The sequence below is a fragment of the Ursus americanus genome, chromosome 10 (assembly GCF_024610735.1).
Source record: "Ursus americanus isolate L20-20 chromosome 10, mUrsAme1.1.p, whole genome shotgun sequence".
NCBI classification, from domain to species: Eukaryota; Metazoa; Chordata; class Mammalia; order Carnivora; family Ursidae; genus Ursus; species Ursus americanus.
Window position 1 is genome coordinate 17,399,345 of NC_142136.1, and position 22,603 is coordinate 17,421,947.

Here is a 22,603-nt window from a genome sequence, read left to right on the forward strand (position 1 = left end):
AGCAACTGAGGACCTGCCACAGGAAGATGAGCCCCCATTAAGTCTGGCTTTGAAAATCAGTGGGGTTTAACTCTGGGAGCTTTGAAATCAGTGGAGCTTAAGTCTGGGAGAGCAAGGGAGCTTTAGGAAACCTAGACTCTGCTCTTAGTGACACTGTACTATGTCATTCAGTTCAAGATACAGGACAGAGGCAACAGTTTTAGAAGAACCTGGGTTATACATAAAGGACATTTATTAATTTAGGGCATGTACTGGAGGAGCAGGAATCTGAAGGAGCTTTCTCTAGGAACAAAAATTCTGGTGGGTGCCATTTTTCTTATCTTCCTTTAGCCTGGCTGGTTGGATCTCTGTGGGAGCCAGCTCTGATACTTTCTATGTTGGTAGCACAGTTCTGCCTTGTTAGTACACCTTGCCTTCCTCTGCTGACCCATACCACTCAACACACCCACCCAACAGGCAACCCTCCAAAGCAATGCCTGCCCTGGGGAGGGGGTGGTCAACCCTAATGACCAGTATGCCTACAGCAGCTCCAGTACTCTAAAAACTGTAAGACATTGATGAAAGAAACTGAAGATCACACAAAGAAATGGAAAGATATCCCATGCTCATGGATTGGAAGAACAAATATTGTTAAAATGTCTATACTACCTAAAGCAATCTACAGATTCAAGGCAAGATACCTATGCAAATATTAACAGTGTTTTTCACAGAACTGGAACAAATTATCCAAAAATTTATATGAAACCACAAAAGATCTGAAATAGCCAAAACAGTCTTGAGAAAGAAGAACAAAGCTAAAGGTATCACAGTCCCAGATTTCAAACTATATTACAAAGCTATCATCAAACAGTATGTTAATGGCATAAAAATAGACACAGAGATCAATGAAACAGGATAGAGAGCCCAGAAATAAACCTATGCCTATATGGTCAATTAACCTATGCCAAAGGAGTCAGGGAAATACAATGGGAAAAAGAATCTCTTCAATAAACAGTACTAGGAAAACTGGACAGCTACATCCAAAAGAATGAAACAGGACTACTTTCTTATACCATCTGCAAAATTGAACTCAAAATGAATTAAAGACATAAATGTAAAACTTGAAACCAAACCAAACAAAAACAAACTCCTAATAGAAAACATAGGCAACAAACTCTTGGACATTGGTCTTAGCAATATTTTTTGGAGCAGTCTCCTCAGGCAAGAGAAACAAAAGCAAAAACAACCAATGAGGACTAGATCAAACTAAAAAGTTTTTGCACAGCAAAAGAAACCATAGACAAAATTAAAAGGCAACCACTGAATGAGAGAAGGTATTTGCAAATGACATATCCACTAAGGGATTAATATCCAAAATATATGAAGAACTCCTAGAACTCAATACAAAACAAAAAAAAGGGGGGAGGGAATCCAAAAGCAAATAGTCTGATTAAAAAATCAGCAGAGGACCTGAATAGACATTTTTTTTTCAAAGTAGACATAGAAGTGGCCAACAGACACATGAAAAAATGCTCAACATCACAAAACATCAGGGAAATATAAATCAAAACCAAATGAGATACCATCTCACAGCCGTCAGAATGGGTAGGATCAAAAAGTCAAAAATAACAAGTGTTGGTGAGGATGTGGAGGAAAGGGAACCTCTTGCACTGTTGGTGGGAATGCAAACTGGTGCAGCCCCTGTGAAAAGCAGTATTGAGGTTCCTCGAAAAATTAAAAATAGAATTCTTATATGAGAGGCACCTGGGTGGCTCAGTTGGTTAAATGTCTGATTCTTGATTTTGGCTCAGGTCACAGTCTCAGGGTTGTGAGACAGAGCCCCATGTCTGGCTCCACACTCAGCATGGAGTCTACTTGAGATTCTCTCTCTCCCTCTCCCTGTGCCCCCGCCCCCCGCTTGTGCTCTCTTTCTCTCTCTCAAAATAAATAAATAAAAATCTAAAAAAGAAGGAAGGAAGAAAGGGAAGGAAAAACACCCATTTGATCCAGTAATTTGACTTCTGGGTATTTACCTGGGGGAATAAGAACAAACAAACCAAACCAAACCAAACCACACTCAATAAAACAAAAACACTGTTTTGAATGGATAGAAGCGCCCCTATGTTTATTGCAGCATTATTTACAACAGCCAAACTATAGAAACCACCCAAGTGTCCATCAGTAAAAGAATGGATTAAGATTTGGTACACACACACACACACACACAGAAATATTACTCAGCCATTAAAAAAATAAGATCTTGCCATCAGTGACAATGTGGATAGACCTAAAGGGTATTAAGCTAAATGCAACAAGTTAAACTGAGAAAGACAAATACCTTATGGCTTCACTTATATGTGAAATCTAAAAAACAAGCAAATGAACAAACAACCCCAGAAATGGACTAAGATACAGAGAACACACCGGTGGCTGCCAGAGGAGAGGAGGGGGTGGTTGCTGGGGGTTGGGAGGGGTAGTTGAAGGGGATTAAGAGGCAGACACTTTCAGTTATAAAACAAATAAGTCACAGAGATAAAATGTACAGCATAGGGAATATAGTCAATAATATTTTAATGACTTTGTATGGAAGCAGATGGTAACTACACTTACTGTGGTATTTTGTAACGTATATAACTGCTGAATCACTATGCTGTATACCTGAAACTAACATTGTATGTCAACTATATTTCAATTAAAAAAAAATCTTCATGTGATGAAAACATTATTCAACTGATTTTCAAAAATGAGAGCTAAATGCTACTGATTTCAATTACCATGGAACTCAATAAAGCTTTATAAATATAAAACCCTGCATTTGTTTAAAGAAGTATCTTAAAGGCATGTTAATTACACCACTTAATCTAGGAATTTGGATACGAAAAACTACTATATACATTATGCAATGCATATACCACGTTCTTAGTATAATTTTATTGAAACTGGAAAAAACACCTATGATCAAAGATGCATAAGAGATCATCAGCAAAGATTTCTGCTAGTTTTGCTTCAAGCATAATCATATGCAACATTAATATGATACAAATACTAAAGCTCCGGTTGACGGGAAATAGAAATTAGAAGACCCGGTTGCTCACTTTTCCTTTGCTGTTAAATCACCGTGTCACCCTTACATTAATTTGTACCCTTAAGGACAAGTATTTTTTTCCCACCAATAAGGTAGGCAGGATCTCTAGAGCTGTTTCAAAACTTATACTTGGGTTTTAGTTAGAAGTTTTAGTTTAGAAATCCAACATGTCCTCCAATTATTATCTGATTTCACTCCACTTGTATTTCCTACAAATTACTGACTAATCCTGGTCATTTTAGCAGAGTGAGAAAATTATTCTGACTTTCAAAATCTAATTGAAATCCAGTATCTCCTAAAATACTTTTTATAGTTTCCTTTGTGATGTGTTTATACCGGAACAGCACTTGCCTTATAAAACACAGGAGCATCCTCAGGAACATCATCTGTTCCCCACCTAAGACTATCTGGTGGTGGGGGGGGAACCTTCCTCTTAACCTTTTATGTAAGAGTTAGCCTTAGCTAGTATGACCAAGATATTAAATCTGTAATACAGAACAAAGCATAAAAAATAGCAGGAAAGATACAAAAGTCAGGAATAGATCCAGAAACAGATGCTCAGCAAAATTGATAGTACCTGTCCCCATATTTATCAGACTATATTTTCAAAAAAGGGCCACATGTGCTTCTTAGAATTGGATATCAATGTTCCTCCCAGGAGAATGAGGCTTATGGTCCCTCCTCTTGAATTTGGCCTCGCCTGAGAGTACAGTGTAAATGATAACGTGATTTTCAAGGCAAGGTTATAAAAGGTGATTCAGCTTCAGCCTGGAGCTCTAGGGCTTTGCTCTTGGAAGCCAGGCACCAAGCTGTGAAGAAGCAGAGGGGCCACATGGCCAGAGCACATGGCCGTGTCTGAGCTGGCAACCACAACCGAGGCTAGTCATCCACTCCAGATCTGTGAGTGAGCATGCCTTCAAATGTCTAGTCTGCAGCCGTCAACTCACTTTCAGCCTTCGAGTCTTCCCAGCTGAGGTTCCAGACATCATGAAACATACTGTTTCCTATACTCTAGCCAAACTTTAAGTCACAGAATCTATGAACGTAATAAAACATTGTCTCGTGCCAGTACATTTGGGGTGTTTTGTTATGCGGCAAAAGATAACTCCAGCATACTGCAGCAGTCAAATGTTGTTGTTTTTTCCTCTCTCATGTCTACCAAACAGGATATGGATTTGTGGTCATTCTCCTATAGGGGATTCATAACACACCGCTTTATTTCTCATGTTATAAAGGAAGTTCAAGTAATACTACTGACTTGACTACATGATCAATGCCTTTCTGCCTATTCATTAAAGTACAAATTATATTCATTAAAGCATTTTACGTAAACTATTAATTATTCATCAAAGCTCATTAATGTATTGATAATGGTAAATTGATTTGCTTTCTCAAACTTTCTAATCCTGCCGCTTGCCAAAGGCTGTATCAGTAATAACCAATCAAGATTCTTTCATGCTGGCTTTGCTTTTTCACTTTATCTCCAATCAATTTAAAACACCACTGCTCCTCAAAACTCACAGGGAAATACTCTCTTCTAGGTTGCTATGTCAGGTCGCTGGTGCTTTTCTTTCTGCTTCATCTTGAAATTTCAGTCCCTAACTTCTCCCATGTCTATTTGACACAGTGGAACCAATTCCCTCTTCACCCTACTGTTGGATCAAGTAAATATCCTGTCTGTCCATCTCATTGTTCTATTGTTCCATTCATGAATTCTTCTTCTCCTCTTTGACCTGAGAACTCGTTGTTCATTGAGAAGTTGCTGCAGCTTCATGAACATCAAAATATTTACAATGGGCTCTGTAAAATTGAAATGTAGAGCTGAATCAGCCCTACACAAATACAGGTTTTCTTTCTCCGTTGAAGTATTAAAAAATAATGTGTAGATGAAACTGACCTTTAAGAGTTAACAGATTTCAAAAGTGGAACCCAAGCTGCTAATATCATTAAGATAGGTTAGAATAGCAAAACAGCAGAACAGCAGCCGTTTCACTAATGAATAAAAATGGAGATTTCAGCTTTGGCATTTATATGCTTATTTATGTAACTTCAGACCAGATCAGAAAAATGGCAGAGTGCCACCAGCAACTATTAATTATTTAGGGCCTTCTACATTTTAGACATTTGATTAGGTATTATGTTTTCAATACTTTTTAATGCTTATAACAATGCTACAATGTAGATCTCAAAATCCTAGTTTTCCAGATAAGAAAACTGAGGCCTAAAAACATTAAGGAGCAATCTAAGATCAAAAGACTATTATATTCATTTATGTTTAACTCAGAGTTACTGCTCCTGTCACTTCAATAGATTTCCTCCTCCCCAGTTAAGTACAGTCACAGAAACAATCCCATTTCTTTTTTTTTTTTTAAGATCATAGCATTTTTAGCATTTTTAAAGATACTGTTCTTCCAGTTTGTCAAGATATAATTTCTAAATGCTTTATTGAAAAGTACTATATACTTAACCGAAGATCTAACAATAACATCAGTCTGATGTTATTTTTACTAATAATACAGAATGATGCGGTACGGTATGATTTCTACTTCATTTTTTTTTAAATATTTTTATTTACTATTTATTTGAAAAAGAGAGAGAGAGAGCACCAACAGAGGGAGAGGCAGAGGGACAGGGAGAATCAGACCCCCCCCCCCCAGAAGAGTGCCCGACGATGGGGGGCTCAATCCCAGGACCCTGAGATCCGTGACCAGAGCCAAAGACAGATGCCCAACCAATTGAGCCACCCAGTCGCCCCTCCACTTCATTATTTTTTATTTAGGCATGTGTGTGTGTGTGTGTGTGTGTGTGTGTGTGTGTGTGTGTGTGTGTGTTAGTGCCTGGTATACATTCAGTCACTCACCTACTTAAGCCTATACTTAAACAATATGCTGTCAGTAAAAGGTAATTCTAAGCTACATTTTAAAATATCTTGTTTAATATCTATATCTCAGTTCTTAAAGATCCTCAGAGAAAATCTTATAGCCACAGGACACATTTTTCAATCACATTTTTCAAAGTTGCCCTCAATATTGCTAGACAGAATGTCTGCACATCTCTTTTACTTTCACACTTCAGTTTTCCAGGATGTACATTTCATAATTTCACCTCTCCCCTCAAATCTATATCTGGCTGATCCTTGAGAACCTTATTTTTGGAGACACATCTCATGTTCATTACCACCTGGAGGTACGTGTCATTCTAAACCATTTCTTTCCCCTTACTGTTCCCAAACTTCCTGCTCCTATAAGAATACAAGACATCAGGGAGGTCTTCCTTTGTGATAAAATCTATTAACTTCTCATTCACTTATTTATAATTCACTTATTAATTGTATCTAGTTTTCCTGTTTTATTCAACTTTATGCCTGTATTAATTATTGAAGACTTCAGCATTCATACAGAGAATCATCTAGCACCTTGATCTCTCAGTTCTTGATACCCTCACTTTCTACTATCTTTTCCTCCACTTCTCATGAATCATGAACTGTCCCCAACAATGATAGTAGCTCTGCCATCATGATCTCAAGCATTCCACCTTGGGGTCAATATTTCCTATTTTCCATCTTATGTGCTATATAATATTCCCATTCACTCAGGTCTCCTATCTCATCAGAACCTTCAATCCATTAATGCTACTATCTGTTCTACTCTCAGATGATAACCTTACCTCCCAATTCATAGAGACAATAGATATGACCACATAGGACAGCCACTTTTGTCCACCAAATTCATCAATCTGGTTGTATGTGTGTCCATATATCCTACCTTCCCCTCAGATTATAATGGAAAATGTGTCCTGATTTTCATCTGTCCTCAATCCCATGTCTTTTCACCTTCTCAGTGTCTTTACTTTGGGGAATATCCTACTTTTTTTCCTCCTGCATCATACTTCCCTCTCATTCTGTGGTTCATTACCATGAGCACACAAACATGTCTTAGTATTAACCATTTGAAAACATTCTTTGACTTATTCTCCCCCAGCTACACCTGATTTGATATTAAGGCAAATTTCCCAAAGTAAGAGTTCTTGACATTTTCCTTACTCTATCACTGCTTTAATAATCTTACCTGGTTCAAAATTTTACGTTTTATCTCTCTAATAATAACTACCAAATATTTTTGTTTATCCAGAATATCCTAAGCCCTAGACTAAAACAAACAACCAGAACAACACTCTATTTAACAACTTACAGGTTGACATCTTATATTTAACCAAACTTTAAATGTTTCTTCATATTAAACCCTGTCTTCTCCAAATCTTCTCTAACTTTGTAGAAGGTACCACAAGCTTTCTCAGACTAAAAATCTAGTGTATAGGTCAGCTCAGACTACCATAGAAAATATCCATATACTCAGTGGCTTAAAGAACAGACGTTATTTTTCTCATGGTTCTGGAGGCTGGAAGTTCAAGCTCCTTGGGTTAGTAGACAGCCACCTTCTCACTATGTGCTAGAGAAAGAGAACCATGTGATGTCTCTTCTTATATGGTATTAATCACATCATGAGAACTCTATCCTCACGATCTCATCTAAACCCAATTACTTCTCAAAGGACCATCACCATATACTGTCACATTGGGCATTAGAGTTTCAACGTGTGAATTTGGGAAGATGCAATTCAGTCCATAGCACCTAAGTTTATATCCTCACTTCCTCCTTTGCTGATCCTTTCTACAGTCAGTTTACCCACAGATCCAATCACTTGTCACCATCTATTGCTCTGACACAAGTTCAAGCCACATAATTTATCTATGACATGGCAACAGCCTTCTAAATAGTCTCCTTTCTGTCTTCTCATTGGGCTGTAAGTCCTTTGTAAACTCAGAGGTCAGTGTCTTAGTTTGGGCTGCTCTAAGAAACTACCACTGATTGGGTGGCTTATTTCGCATAGTTCTGAGGCTGGAAGTCCAATATCAGGGTGCCAGCATGGTCAGATTCTGCTGCGAGCCTCCCTCCAAGTGCAGACTGCCAACTTCTTATTGTATCCCCACACAGCAGAGAGCTCTCTGGGGTTCCCTTTTATAAGGACACTAATTCATTCATGAGGACTGCATCCTGAAGACTTAATTACCTCCCACAGGCTCCACACCTCCTAATAGCAGAGCTTAGGATTTCAATATATGAATGGGGGGGGGGGAATCAGTCCATTGCTGCCAGAATAATCTTTTTAGATCCAGCCATGTTATTCCCCTGCTAAAATCCACCAATAGCTTCCCTGGCAACTTTCCTTCCCATGGCCTTACTTATCTTTGCTGACAATCTATTTTACCTTATCTCCATCTTTTCCACACTGGCCTTTTCCAAACCTTGGTTATAATCATTTCTTCGTATTTCAGAGCTTCTCCATTTGTTAATCTAGAAGTGGTTCTCCTTTAGACCCTTGTACGGCTGCCTCACCATTTAGCCCAAGTGTTTTCTCCTCACAGAACCTTCTCTAATGGACAACTTAAGCTAATGAACCTGCTTCTTTAATGGCTCACTATTGATCAAGTTCTATTTCGTAACTAACACTTAGAACTGTGCCTACACAGAGGAAGCCATTAATAAATATTTGCTGACTGGCTAGTGCTTTGTGATATACATACATTAGGATCCTCTAAAATGCAGAGTCTCTGAGTATCTGTAGAGTTTAATTGGTTCGGGGGAGAGAGAGAAAAAAATCTAAATTATACATTTATCAGACACCTGTTGCATAGTGCTAGTCAACAAACACCACTAATTTAGAAATATTTCATATGGTATCTCGGATGTTTTGCTTCCTGTGTTAGGAAAGGTCACCATTTACTGTGAAAACTAATTTTTGAATTCATATGTTTGAAAAAAACAAATCCCAGGCCATAGAGTTTATCTAAAATGATTTTTCTTTATAAAAAGGACATTTTCTGTGTATACTGAATGCTATCTATTGCTCATGATTCCTTTAAGTCTAATGACTTACAACTATCACGAAGTTTGTCACACCAATTAACCCGCCATTTTTGGCAGGCTTTAAAGAAACTCCTCTAAAAAGCTACCATTCTTACTATTTGGATTTTTTTGAATTTTGACTATCTTCCTAATTCAGTGATTCTCGTGTTTTAATGTGGATAAGAACCATCTGGGTAGTCAAGAGAAAGGGCACAAAAATGTGATAAAAATGTAGATTCTGCCTCATTCCCACGTTTGCTTAGAAATCTACGTTTTAAGTAAACATACCAGATGATTCCAATGCAGGTAATGCTGCATTTAATTCTCAAATAAAATCAATGAGATTGATTCTTTGAAGAGTTATGCTTTCTTAGTGGCTAGCTGCATGGCAACAATTTGTTAGTAGCTAGTATCTTTAAAAACATCCTTTTCTCAATATAAGGAATACATGCTGTTTTAGAAAACTTAGAAATTACTGAATAATATGCAGATGGTGAATATCACTTATAATCCTATGGTCACAGGTAACTACTATTAACTTGATAACACATTTCTTAATATAAATGCTTTTCTATTTTTTATAAGCACATACAATATGCCAGGCATTGAATATATAATACACATGTAAGCAAGATGAAAACGTATCTGTTCTCATGAAGACATATATACACATATATGTATATACAGATCTGTGTGTGTGTGTGTGTTATAATTTCAATTGGTGCTATGTCATCAACAATTCTTAATGGTTACAAAATATTTCATTGTATAGATCGATTACAACTTTCAAAACTATTCTAGTGTTCAATATTTAGGATGCATGAAAAACATCTTTCTGTATAATACCCACCTAAGTTCCGGATTATTTTTATAAGGATACCTCTTAAAAGTGCATTTTACAGAACGGCAGATAGACAACACAAAGCAAATGGTTTGTATAAAAGTGCTGACAATTTTCACTTCCAGAGGCAATAATCTTTCAGGTCTCATTTCCCTCTGGGGAAAAGTATTGTAACTTTCCAAAATCTGTTTTATTAGTACAAAATTTAGATTTTAAAAAAATCTAACTTAATATATTAACAAGTATTTTATATTTCTTTAAAAAGTTATTTTTAATAATTTAAATGTTAATATTTAACATTTTATGTATTATTATTGCACCTGGTCAATGGTACTGCATGGCAGCTCGGATGCACTCATTTTTTATTTCTGGGGAATCTTAATGATTTTCTTAGTGACATGAAAGTATTTTCACACTTACTATTTTCTTTAATTTTGAATGGCTTCATGACAGATCCTTATATGAATTATTCTTTTAATCTTTCTTTTCATTTTAATCTTATCCCAACAGAAAGTGCTTTATTTTATAAACAGTATACTTTTGTTCTCTTTGGTCTTTAATTTTTCAACTCTTTGCTTTTAATTTGCAAAGAATGTATTTGTTTTAATATATGAAGTTAGGATCTAAATTAGTTTATCCCCCCAAACTAACCAATATTCCTTAAACCATAAATTGGCAATCCTAATTTATTCTTTCCTCATCGATGTAGTATATAATAATCTTAATATGTACAGGGAAATTGTTTCCTAAGAACTTTTTGAAGCCAAAGATTTGTCAGACTTTTTTTCTAGCTAAATATATATATTCGTTTGTTTGTTTAGAATTGTAATTTCACTTTCCAAAAGCATGGATAATTAGGACCAACTGCTAATAAGTAGCTATATAGGAACATTCCTAAATTCTACACTGAAAGTTGGAATGACTGAAGTCAATGTCAAGCCTGTGTATGTCATTTCCTACAGAAAATGTTAAGCCTTTAGGCAAACTTAGTGTAAAATATAATGTGACCAGAGAGAACTCTAAGCTGTCACCATCAACAGATCATTAGAATATTTTGATGTTTCTTTTTATTTAAACTCTTAGTTTCTGTGATATATTTGAACCAGTGGTGATCAAACAGACATCTACTCCCTTAACTAAATATTTGCAGGAAGTAAAGCAGTGAGAGAATTCAACTGTATTGTAATATACCTGGGAAATAAAACCAACCAGAAGGAAGGTGGCATCCGGAGAGCCAGCAGTTGTGGGTGGGTTCTGTAAAAGGGCCAAGGCTCTGGGAGGGAGGAAGGATGGTTCAGGATGTATCTTCCTTGTTCAAATAATGCTCTGAGAGTTGGTTGAATTAGAATTATTTTCTCTGTCAAACAACACAAACAAATCAAAATGTGGCTCAACTCAGCCAAGATATGGTCCAAAACAAGAGATCCTTATAATTAGAACAGCAATAGTCATATCTGTTCTAATTGTGACTATGAGACTATCATTCAGTTGGGCCAGGAATAAGCAAATGAGGAAATAATATTTGGAAGCAAGGCTACATATTCTTCTTCTTATTATTATTATTATTTTACATTGGCAGTAACAAAATCTGGGGTTTCTTTGTTGACTAATAAAACCTATTGTTGACAATACTCAATAAAACATGAAGGTGGGAAAAAACGGATACAGGCTCTCTGTAAACTAGTCAATTATTCTATCTTGGTACTTGATTTAAATTTTTTAACCATCTTTTTCTGAGACAATGCAATTATATCCTAGATACCGTTTGGCAAATATACCCTCTTTACTTCATTTTTCATAAGCAGTATTTGTTAGCAACCAAGGAGCTAGAGCAAAGAGAATTTTTATCGCTAATTGAGATCTTTGGTTCTATTTTACAGAAGTTTTTAAAAGTAGGTGGGCTAGGCTTGTATTTCCAGGTTAATCAACTTCAAAGGTATGTCCTGAAAGATGACTTGACCCCAGTGGAATTATTTAAAAAAAAATACTCCTAGTGACATCCAACATTGATTTCCTTAATGAATACCTCCCTCCTGAGGATTCTCTCGGCTTACTTCCAGTATACTCCTGTTGTTAGCCATTTTCTTCCTATCACCGTCAGAGTTACTGGTAGGTAGTCATTCATAATGCAGTCAAACACCTTGTTCGTGCTCTCACTCACTGTTCACTCAGTGCAGAGCCATTCGCTCATTTATGTCAGAGCTAAGTTCCAAAGAGTTTGCTTCCCTGAGGAATTTGTACATGTTTCTTTATTAAATGATAAGAATCATATAATGAATCATGTATTGATTCATGTATCAAACCTGGTTCAGTTACCTGGAGTATCTGTTATTTACCAGTCAACTGCAATGCAGCAGAGACCTATCTGATCCAGAAGTTAGGTTTTTAAGTTAGCACATCAGGCAAAATAATATACAGTCAAACTCATCCTTAAAAATCAATCTCCTTTTTGGGTTCCACCTTAGAAACCAACCTACCATGTTTCAAAGCTGAAACCCAATCCAACCAGTCTCTTCTCCAATGTTGAAAATGATTGCTATTCTACAAATAGATCAAGTATTTTTCATATACATTCAGACTCCAAATCCACACTGTGCAATAAGATGTTCTCACTATGAGAAGTAACTAGAAGTGAGTGGACCCAAGTGATCACCAGGACAGCGGACTCACATCTTTCATCCAAGCTCTTTATGGGAATTAGGGGTTCAATTTCCCATGTGCTTCAACTAGTCCTGTCTTAACGCTCTTCATTTTCATGGCTCTCCTATAGTTTAATTCACCACAATTAGGTGGACAGATGAGTCAACAGCACTGTCACTTGTGTATAACTATGGTCTGTATGTATATCCATATTCCAGTTCCCTAGTCTTTGATCTCTATCCAGCATTGATAGTTCCTGATTTCTGATTTTCATTTATTTTCTGAATTGTATATATCCTATGGGATCAATGCCTGGGTGAAAGTAGGAAGAGAAAAATTTACAGAGTATAGTTAAGTGTGAAAATAAATACATAAAATAACCCAGAAGAATGCCAAAAAAGGCAAAGGTTCCTATTTTTTCCCCAGTAAACACTATGATAAAAAATTGTTTAAAAGTAAATATAATTTTCCATTATAAAAATTATAAAAGACTTTTATCTCGTTTTCCATCTAAAAGTAAGTGAAACCAAAACAGAAATTGAAACAGATTGTCACTGTATGAGAAATACTTAAAAAAAAAAAAAAAGAATATGGAAGCAGACTGAAACATGAGAAAACAAGGCCACTGTGGCAGAAGTGGTCTTTGCAGGATATGCAAAGAACAAGCTCAGAGTTGGTAGTATAGAAGGTAGGAATGATTGGGTTAACAGCAGTCACTGAAGGTCTAACACTGACACTTTCAGGATCTGGCCCCACCTGTGTTCACAGGACTGACAGCCTAGTGTATACCGTAGAGAGGGAAGGGAAGAGGGAAGTGAACAAACTTGGGAGAACTGAAGCTTCCACTCTAAGTTTGGGGGGGTCTTAAAGAAAAGCATTCCTAAATCTGGAATCACAGAAGTATTCTGTATGCAGTGCTGGACTGTCTGTAATAGAAACGTATACGTGCCTAAATATCTTTCAGTGAGGGACTGAGTGAATGAGTGTAGATACATTACAAGGTAGTGTAGAACTTTAGATAGCCATCAAAAATAATTGTAAATGTGCAGACATAATATTAGCAAGAGTTTTTTTTAAGGGAAAAAGGCATAGAATAACACTGTATAATATTTACATATTTGGAAGAGAGAAGCAGTGAAAGTGGGTTTAAGGAAAATGGGCTAAACCCTTTTCTTTCCTAATGCAGAGCCAATAGGCATTATCTGAAGTTGATATAAAAATACAGCCATATTGGGACACCTCAGGTGGTTAAGTGTCTGTGTCCGCCTTTGGCTCAGGTCATATTCGGAATCCTGGAATAGAGCTTGGTATCTGGTTCCCTGCTCAGTGGGGAGTCTGTCTCTCTCTCCGCCCACCCCCCCCCACTTGAGCAGGTGTGCACGCGCTCTCTCTCTCAAATGAAATCTTAAAAAAATAATAAGGCATATTGCTTAGAATTATGGGCTTAACTACAAAAAAAAGTGCCAAATTTACAAAGTCTAAAGGAAATAAGTGAAAAAAATTAGGTTCTGAAATCCAACCTCCTGGGTTTAAATTTGCATAGCCACACCTTAATTATATGGCTTTAATGAAATCACTCATTTCCTCTCTTCTAAATGGGTGATAAAAAGAGAATCTTTGACATGGATCTGCTACGGTAATTTTTTTTAATAAGGAATAGAAAGATCTTAGTCCAATACTCAACATACAGAAACCAACCAATTAGCTTTTGAAATACTAGCTAACATTATTTCTGAGAGGTAAGACTATGATTGGGTAGAAGTAGGAGATGGTAAATTGTCACTATTCTGTGCTACTATGTATTTAATCTACATGCTATCTTGATTTACGGAAATAAAATTTATAAATCTTTTATAAATAAGGATGTTTGGCAAATTGAGTGATCCCGATATGAAGTAATAGGGGACCGAACAACAAGGCAGCAATGGAGACTGACTGGAGGAACATCATGAGGAGGACACGGTCAGCAAATTAACCCAAGAGATGGAAACATGAAATGACCATGAAGAGAACTAGAAAATGCTGGCTGGAAATCCAGTTTGGGATAATCAAAAACTTAATTTTAGGTATGTTGAGCTTGAAGGGATGTCAGTCTAACCAGATAGAAATATCCAACACTTCTTTTCAAAGCAGGGATTCTGTTTCATTCATCCTTAATACTCACAACCCAGTTCACTTGGTGAAATTTAGTAGCACTCAATACATGTTGAATGAACAAATGTTTGGATGGTTGGATGAATAAATGAATACTGATTTAAGTGTCAATTACACAAATGTGTCAGTAAAACCATCAGAGTGTATAAACAAAGAGATAAAATCTTAAGGAATATCTATATTTAAAGAAAAATAAGCAAGAAAGGAGACCACCGAGAGACACCAGAAAATTAGAAATAAAACCAGTGATCATAGCATCAAGCCATGGAAGAAGAGTTTTAATTTATTAATAATATTTAAGTGTTTGCTTGTGACAAACAGTAACAGTTTGTTACTGTTAGGAAAAATGGATGACTTTCCCCTTTGGTGAGAAAAAATGCCTGTGTATTGAAAAATACATAGCATCTTATTTCTAGAATAAAGAGGAGGATACTTAAATTTCTGTTTCAGTAATTTTTAAAAAAACCAAGTAGGCCAATTGTATGGAGTGCTGATTTGTATGTATTCAATATATATTCATTGGATTATATTAAATATCTTTGCTTGGAGGTAATATCCTATCACTCAAAGAAAACTACACATGCTAATTATAAGCAATTGAAAAACATACAGAAAATTGGAAGAAAGAATAAACCATTGGTTTAACTATAACACTGTGATGACTTAGAGTTTCTAGAACTGTTATATTGCATTGATTTTTGAAGAAGTTATTATGCTAAAGGAATTTTCATACCATCAAAGGCATTTTTGTTTATTAAATGCATGATCTTATCTAGGTTATATTAGGAAATATTTATACATTTCTTACAGAGCAGAGGCATTCAGTACATTTCAGTTTTCATCTCTCAAATAATCTGAACCTTACACAAAACTTCTTATTGACATGCATATTCATTACCCAAGAATGCATAGATATTAATTTGATATTTTGCAGCATACTGCATGTGGAAGTGATTCCTTTAATATTCTGACTTTATGATGGATAAATTTTTATGCATTTAATGTGGCTTTGTTATCAGTTCATGTGCAGTAAATGGTCACTGTCTGAAAAGTCTCATGGTAACCAGTGATAGGTCTTCAGGACATATCATTAACTCTTCTCTGGCTATGCAATCAAACGTGTAATTTTACTACTAATGGTGCTCCTTAGGCTATAGGGATGTGCAATGGGTATTTTCAAAGTGAAGTTGCTAAGTAACATTAAGAAAATTGCTATGAAAGCAAAGTTAATGATCTCAGTTGGTACCATTTAGTGAAGGCATTTAAGCTAATGGCAACATCAGACTGAATTTACTGCGAATCGGCAGCTCCTTTTCTCTGCTTTGCTGGAGACATCTTCATTCTCCAAACAACAGTTAGTGCTTTTGGTCTTTCAATTGCTTAGCAAAATTGACAAATTAATATACCACACTCTTGTGGAGTGGTTATTATTCCCATTTCACTATTAGCAAAATAATAAGCAAGTAATGTGATTTGATGGGAAAATAAGAAACTAGATAAGTTAAGAGAAAAACTCAAAACACTAAAATTTGTTGATATTAGCAAGACAGCATCCTCAGTTCTTAAATATTGTAAACTTATTTGATGCAAGTACCTAATATGCAAGAAATTCTTAAAATGGTTTGCTATTTTCCTGGATTTTATGTTTCATTTGGCGTTAACACTAAATATAAAATTCGCAAATTGCAGGTGGGTGGCTCAGGTTGGCTAGGTAGATCAGCTAATGGATCTCTTGTACTGTTGTTATGTGAGAAATCCGGAAAAAAAAAAAAAAAGTCAAATGGCTTGTACACACATCCTTCAGATGGCTTGTAGATACATCTTTGAGTGATGGAATTGTGAAAAATGACCACATTCTTTGTCACAGAATCTGCAGCAGCTGGGACCATCACCTGTCTGCTCGGTTCACTATCGGTGAGAACCAACCTTATGAACTACCCACCTTCTTCTAATGTAAAAAGAAGAGAGGGATCAGTGGGAAGATAAATGCAGAATGAGACTAGTCTCATCTCTCCTAAAGGGAGGTGTGGTGGCAGGATGTTTTCCTTTCCAAGAAGTATGGGTGATGGGATATTGGGGTTGTATAGGACACTTAAAGGAATATCTCATGAAGTTTGGGGGTGCAAGTTATTATGGAAAATTGACCTCTTGATTTGGGCTAGATGCTTACCAGGTCTTAGAACCATGGACTCACCCTGGTGCAAAGCTCTTGGAAGACCCTTCTGGGAACATTGGTCCAAACCGTGTTATCCTTCTTTAGACCGCCTCTGCTATCAAAGTGGGTAACAGGGAGACACTTTATGTGTATCCCCTGAAGTTTAAGGAGATCTTTTAAGCATAGATTAGAGCTCTCTTCAGTCCTAGAGAATTCTGAAGGCAGGAGTCTTCGGAGTTGTGTGTGGAAGTAGTGCTTGAAAATATGGTGGTAAGTTTCTGTCGGGAAGAATATGGAACAAATTCTGGCCTATGTCCCATTTCCTCACAGCACTTGAAAAGGGCAAAAAAAGCTTTCCTCCTGTGGTTTTACAGTTCTAGTATTGGTCAGTAGGGGGCAAAATCTGTGAGTCTTCTATTATGTCAATCCTTGAGAAGGGCCAAATCGAGACGGAATCCCCCGCACTAGATGAAGGGAGGTATTCAGCAATGTTGTACTTGGAGTGAAGAGGATAGTCACATCACCAGTACAAATCACCTCAGGAAAAACAGAAACCCACCAGGTGCAACAAAGAACTCCCATCACTGGCATAAGGAGCCTTATTCTTCCTCTCTCTCCTGCCTAATTCAAACACAGTGGGAGTTAGCTGCTGAAGGATTGGGACAGACAGATCACTTTCCCCCTCCCCTCCAAACTGTCAGCACCACCACTCAGGAAGAGCAAGACTTAACTTTTTAAAAATTAAGTTAGTTTCGAAGTCTATAATACTGACAAGGGTGGTGTCTTCTATGTAGTAAAGAAATTGTGCTCTAAACCCAAAGTCAAAGGGAAAGCTATGGAACTTGGAATAGATGTCATTAAAGTACCTATTACAAAGAATGAAAGGGAGATAGGGCAGTGTTCAGATGAAAAGAATGGTTGGGGAGACTACCAAGCGATTTCATGTTTATATCCTAATATTTTGAGGCTTCTCAAAAAATTGGTTCCATTCTATTTGTGGCAAGTTACATACTTTATCAAAAAGGAAATGAAAATTCATGTCCATATGTGAAAGGAAAATTTCCAACAGAATAGCATTATGAGATTTTTCCTTAGAAGAATAATGGAAATAATACTATGTTTAGGTTAGATAATGAGTAAATTGTGGCTCAAAATGAATGAAAAATAATTTTGTCTTTACTAGAAAACAATATTTTGGTTTGTACTATCTTCTTAGAATCTCTCTGTAGAAAAAAGTAAAAGTTTAGCCAATAGAGATTTGACCTCTATACCTTTGACTGGACTGGAGGAATTATATCAATAAAGGTTACAACTTTGAGGATTAGGGATATGTTGGAGCCAGGTCTTATACTGATAAGGATCTGTGAAGAGAAGGGGAACTGAAAAGAACTATAAAATGGTTTGAGCTTTGCAGTTGGTCAAATGTAGGACTCGAACCTTATTCACACAATGATCTAAGGCCCCGAATGCCTCAGAAGGAGCCATGTCCCTCTGGAAGGGGAGAATGGGCAGACCATGCCGAGAGAGAAGAATGGGAGATGGAGGGTAATTGACTAATGGGATCATTAAATCTTTTTTGAAGAAACACAATAAACTAAACTTTTCCTTCGAGTTCTTGATGTAAACAACGTATGTAAGGACAGAATCTAACATTATATATCACCTGTGGGTCAAACAGTTAATATGTGTGAAATTTCAAGACAAACCTGAGTTTGACAGTATAAAATTCACCCTTCATTGAGGAAACAGAAGTCCCGTGTTGGCATTTAATAATATTTCACACTGGCCATTTCACCTAGGTTATAAGAAAGATTCAGGATTCTGAAATTCTTATTCTAATAACTCACCTCTTTGCAGTGTACAATGGATTTTAGCAAGGAGGCACCGTTTAAGAGAGAGTGATGTGTTATGAAAAGAAGGAAAAGTGACTTGTTACAGCCAGAATAAGCAATAACAATGCTTAACAGCTTCTCAGCTGAGGAAAAAAATACAGCTTGGTCTTGGCTGTGGTCTAATGAAGGATGTGACTTCTGTCTCATTGTTATGAAAGCTCAGATTTGTTTTTCTGCAGTGGTGATGGTTCCCCTGATGACCCAGGTGGCAGTCTTATTGATTTTTATGACTAAATGAGTTGCTGCAGCTTATATGCATAACTAGTCTTAAGTGCTTCCCTGAGTGAAACTGACAGTTCATTTTATTTGGTTTGCACAGAAATCTTGTCCTTTGCTTTACACATCTTATAAGCAACGTGAGAAGAAGTTGATTTTCTACTATTTACATTAGGCAGGCAATGTTTACTCTCCAGGGCTGGGGATGAGCCCTGAAGAAGGGGTGGGAGGGTGGGTTGATATTTTCTTAGCAGAAATCTTATGCCTTCTTTAGGCAAGGGCCCCATAGATAAAATTCTCTCCTTCTCCTATGTCTCCTATATGTCTACCTATTTCTTTAAATTTAACTTGCCTTTCATCCAGTCCAATACACAAAGGCTGAACCTTGAAGCAAAACAGTTGAAAGACACAAAATAGTAACCAAGAAAGTCAGACTAAAGGATACTGGTTGCTCTTTCCTACATGCTAACATCATGCCATCAGACAAGACTTTAAGAATGAAAAGTGCTCATTATACATTTTAAACCTGGCCTTGCCAAGTGTGTATTTTACACCCTTAGGACCTTGAATATGTCAACAATCTCAGAACCTTGAGTCTTTGCCTGTTCACTCATTTTAAGCTCACTATTAACATTACTTCCCTCTCTTTCCCAAGTGGCTTCTTTAAAATCAACCCCTTCTTTTCCAAATCTTCTCTCTACTCTTCAATCTTCTCATCTCCCATTTCTGCGCTATCGGTAAATCGTCTTGTCTCAGTGTGGTTGTTGTTTAATATAACAGCTTTACTGAGATTGTAATTCACATGCCATATCTTTCACCCATTTAAAATACCCAATTCAATAGTTTCTAGAGGACTCACAGAACTGTGCAATATTACCATAATCAATTTTAGAACATAGCCATCACTGCAGAAAGAAACCCCACACTCATTATCAATCATTCCCCCTCTTTCATCTACCCCCAGCCGACTCTGGATATTGCAGAATATCCAGATAGATATTTGGATAGATTTGCCGATAGATTTGCCGATTCTGGATATTTCAAATAAATGGAATCATATATTTGAGCTTTTTGTGCTTGGCTTCTTTCACTTAATATAATGTTTTCAAGGTTCATCCACATTGTAGCATGTATCAGTACCTCACTCATATAACTGAGTAATATTCCTTGGTATGTATATCCTGCATTTTGCTTATCTATTCATCATTTGATGGACATTTGGGTTGTTTCCACTTTTTGGCTATTACAGGTAATGTTACCATGCACATTTGGTGCAAGTTTTTGTTTAAATCTATGTTTTCACTTATTTCAGGTACATATCTAGGAGCTGAATTGCTTCTAGGTATGTTCTCATGACTCTGTTTCTTCTGAATAGCCCACACTCATGCTTATAGTACCAGGCCTCTGTTAGTACTTTTCAATTTCACCTTCATTTGGGACCTTCCACTGAGCATTGGACTCCTACCTAATTAAATCCTTAACATCTTGACTTAGGTATCACACAGAAACTTCAAACTCAGTGTCGCACAACCCAACTCATGATGTTTTCCACAAAACCCTGGTCTTGGGCCAGTGCTCTTTCTCAGTAAATAATACATTTGTTCTTCTGATCATAGAAGCTAGAATCATTCCTAAACTCCTTCCTTACACTTCCTGAGTCCAATTAATAACCAGATATATAGTTCAATTTTCTAAATTTATTCTACATGTATCTCCCTTTTCCCGCCTCCACCACAGCTCCTCTCCTTTAGACTTCACATGTATCATGTTATTTTCCAACCCATCTTTCGCATTTACTCGAGACTTCATCCAAATTCACTCCACCCTCCTTCAAAAAGGCCTTCTATTAAAAATCACTTCATTCAAGTTGTTGGTAAGATAAAAATTTTAAAATCAGGAACATGTTGTTAAAGAGTATGTATGACATCACCCTGCCCAACTCCTCAGCTTTGTCTTCCTCTTCAACCCCCAAGCACAGACGTCTTCCTTTCATTGCTTCCAGTTCTTTCGCAATAGGCTCATTCCTTTCCCAACTTTAGGACTTGCTCAAATATTCTTTCTTCTGCCACAGTCTAGCCTCATTTAGAGAGAAACACTCCTTATCTTTAATTAACCTAAACTTACATCTTCAAAAATCTAGCCCTGACTACATCAATTCTATCTTATAAGCTTTCAATGTACCAGGATTTTCCTTCACAACATTTAAGATTTTTAATAAGATAATATGTAGTTTACTATCTGTCTCTGCAGTAAAATGTGCCTTTAAACAGGAAAGGGACGACGGTGGACTAGATTACTGCATTCTCAGGACTGCCATAATATCTGACCTGATGAAGGGAACTCAATAAATATTTTTGAATTAATGAGTCAGTGAGCCTCCAATTCCACTTCATTCATAATTTGATTTGGCTTATAAATCCAAATTACATAATAGGGGCAAATTACAAATAGGACCAGAAAAAGTTAAAAAATGAAAACCTTAATATACTGATGATGACTATGTGTTAGAATACATCACAAGAGGAAACATATTTAATGTTTTCTAAGAAACAAGGAGCCCAATGCCCTCCTCCTCCTCCTACTTAAACTCTCAAATAAAGCTCACTTCAGGCTCCCTTCTACTGGTGCCCTTGCATGGGTAAACTCTGAGGGTCCTTGGTAGGTTTACTTCAGGCCTTTCACCTTGGCACAGGCTGTTTATCTAAATTCTGTGCTTTCACCCAAGCCCACAGAGCATTTGTGTCTATGGTTACCATTGTTGCGGCCCTTGATGATAATCAGTCCTGCTCCCTCTACCCTTGATATTTACTCTTGATTTAATTTTACCTCTTATCTCACTTTTTCCTCATCCGTGACACCAACTCATGCAACAATCTTGTTTTCAAAAATGAATACTAAGTAACTAATATCCCTAAGTAAACTTTAAAAAAAAAAAAACTAAGATGGGATTTGGGCTTTATCAATTGTACATACTGTTTCTGTGATAAATGTGGAGTTGAAATCATTAAGTAGGAAGCATGCCTGTTTACAGTGTCTGGCCAATAAAATAAGCCCGATTTACTCACTTCATTCTAGAGTTAGATGGCAATCCGAACTATTTCTACCCACGTTGCTGATAATACTTAAATTGCAGTGTTGCTTGATTGCTAAGTAGTGTTAAGGAGCTGTGAGGCCAGTACTCGGGGTATAATATAGGACTTCGAGCTAACTCTAGGTCATAGGGAGCAACTAAATTTAGAGTCAAGAGATTAGGGTTTAATCAAGGCTCAACCACCCACCAGGTCCAATCTGACTGGACAAGTCACTCAAATTTTCTGGTCTGAATTGTCTCTGTTTTTAAGATGAGAAAAGACATACGTATTTCATTTGGTAGCTTTGAGAACTTAATTTGATAATATACCTAAAGCATTTGTACCGTAATAAGTTCTCCACATTTGTTGGTTTAATGCAAATCATATTTTGAACTTTACATTTATCTGACAATAGAGTATCCACTAATGGAGAACTCGGTAAATGTAATAGGCTTTCCTTATTTATTTATTTATTTATTTATTTATTTACCAGCAAATACACCAATGTTTGAACTTTAACTTGGAGAAGGTTTCAGCGGAATAATGTATTAATAAGTTGAGATCTATATATTGATATGTATTTATGTGTAGACATTTATCTATATATCGATGTGTATTTGTCTATATATATTAACTGTGAAATTTTGGTAGACAAGTTATTTAAT